The sequence below is a fragment of the Octodon degus genome, unplaced genomic scaffold (genome assembly GCF_000260255.1).
Source record: "Octodon degus isolate 3935 unplaced genomic scaffold, OctDeg1.0 scaffold00014, whole genome shotgun sequence".
NCBI classification, from domain to species: Eukaryota; Metazoa; Chordata; class Mammalia; order Rodentia; family Octodontidae; genus Octodon; species Octodon degus.
In genome coordinates this window covers 794,578-796,954 of record NW_004524590.1, presented here as the reverse complement: position 1 = coordinate 796,954, position 2,377 = coordinate 794,578, and the positions used below count along the sequence as shown (strand labels likewise).

General features: G+C 37.9%; 1 non-coding gene across 1 annotated transcript; it reads left to right on the top strand.

Moving 5' to 3' along the window:
• Nucleotides 1-290: 290 nt before the first annotated feature.
• LOC111815327 lies at nucleotides 291-400 on the top strand. Its single transcript, XR_002820033.1, has one exon. It is a non-coding gene; the product is annotated as a U6 spliceosomal RNA (small nuclear RNA).
• Nucleotides 401-2,377: the final 1,977 nt, after the last annotated feature.

The window sequence follows — 2,377 nt, the reverse complement described above, 5'->3', positions numbered from 1 at the left end:
AAGTTACATTTCTTATTATACAAGTCTTGCTTTGTCTTGGTCTTAACTATCCAACAGAAATGTATAAAACCGAGGTATAAAAAGTAAAGCCATATTAATATGCCGAGCTGAAAAAGGCTCAAGTCAACAACTTCTGACATTGCCAGTCCTACAGATAACCCACTACTATTATGGACTACTGGACTATATTGGATTATTTTGCTGAATTCAGGCACCTAAATTTTTAAATGACAGTGTATTACCCTTCTCTGACAAAACTAAACAAAAACTGGAGATACAAATGAATGACTGTGCTCGCTTCGGCAGCACATATACTAAAATTGGAACGATACAGAGAAGATTAGCATGGCCCCTGCACAAATGAATGACTATCTTGTATCTGTAGGTTCAAAATAGTTAATACAGATACACAGTTGCATTCTCTTTTATCTTTGAAAAGAGATATGTTTTAATAGTGTTTGTGAGCAGGATATCATGACTGCATCTTGTACAACGAATAACCACTAGACAACAATATGCAATGTATTGATTATTGAAACTGTGCTAATAATCAATTTTGAAACTGTCTCATTGCTTTTTGTTTCTCAAAATTGTTTTTTTTTTTTTAAAGTATGATTTTACCCTTTTTTAGAGGGGGAAGTTATGAAGCATTAGGGGTAGGATGGAGAGATAAATTAGGTTCAGCACAGCAGGAGCTAGCTTGGAGGGCACAGGATGATCACTCAAGTTTTGGCTAAAGCAGAAAGGATTTTGTGAACTGGAAAGAGAAGACCCAATGTGTACTCACATGAAAGTATTGTAAAATCCAGAGAGATAGTTGACAGAAGAGAGGAAGATGATGAATAGAATAAAAGAGAAAGTGTAGAGATCTAAATTGTGAATAAGAGAGAAAAGAAAACAGTTTAAAAAAAGAGAGAGAAAAGAAAGAGGGAAACAAAATAACTATATACACCAAACACACACACACACACACACACACACACACACACACGCACACACACACCCCGACAAAACAGAGCAGAGAGAGAGAAAAGTCATTAATCCAGCTGACTACCAAAAAGAAAAATGATCAGACAGAAAAAATAAATGCAGCGAAATTCTTCTAGTGTCTGCGGCTCTGCGTAGGTTCAAGTGTGATCCCAGAACGTGTACGCTAGTCAGGATTGCAGGGGAATTTGTGCTGGGTTTGGGTCGAATCTTTGTGTCTGGATTTGGGGACAGGGTTAGTGTTCTGCGAACAGAATTCTCCCCAGTTATGTGGAAGAGAAAACCACAAATAAAGGTAGGAGAAAAGACAAAGGACGGCTCTGCCTGCCTGCTTCTAGTCCACGTGTCGCCATCCCCAGGCGCAGGCTGGCACCCCAGCCAGCACCTGCGGACTCACTGTTCCTGCTGCCTTGCACCTCCTGCTGTGCACCATGGGCGTGTCAGCCCCAGTGCCTCAGCGTTGCTGGTGTTCTCGCTGTCTCCAGCCCCTGAGTCCCACCAGGAGAGGAAAGAGGGGCTGGCCTTGGACTCTTTCTCGCAGTTGTTGCTGGACCGCCTCATGCATTTGAAACTATAATTTTAGGCGTATCATAATTTAGGAGCATGATATCCTTTGATTGACTATTTTATCTCTTTGAAATTATCTTCTTTACCTGGACAGTATACTTTGCCATGGAATCTACTTTGTGTGATATTAAAATAGGTAATTAAGATTTGTTGTTCCCATTGTTTGCCTTTGGTGTGAGCATGTCAGCATTGTGTATTATTTTCCTTTTAGTCTATTTGTAGCCCTATATATAAAATAATGGCACATAGTTGACTCTTGATTTGTAAGCCAGTTTAGCAATTTTAATTTTTATTGGATTGCTTGAACAATTATATGTATTATAATTTGTGGGATGGTTAATTTACAGCCATCATATTACCATTTATTTTCTATTTCCTTTTTCTATTTTTTCCTTTCCCTCTTTTTTGCTTATTTGTTAATTAGTTGAATATTTTTATATATCATTTTCTCTTCTTTGCATATCAGCTGTAACTCTTTTGCTATTGTGATTTATTGTGGTGGTAGTTTCTACTTCCTGGAGGACTTCTTTCTTTTCCATTCTTGCAGTATGAGTCTGCTTATGGCCAGTTCTTTGAATTAGTCTTAATTTTCTCTTCATTTTTTTATAAACCTTTGCTGAGTATAGAACTATGGGTTGGTGGCTCCTTTTCTTCCCTGTCCTTTAACAAGATTTTCCCATGGGCTTTTGCTTGCATAGCTTCTTATGAGAAATTAGCTGCTACTTAAAAACAAACAAACAAACAAAAACTTAAGCTCCCAATTTAGGAATATTGAAGTTGGGAACTTTGTAGATATACTGCATATGATTCACGTGTGTACTAT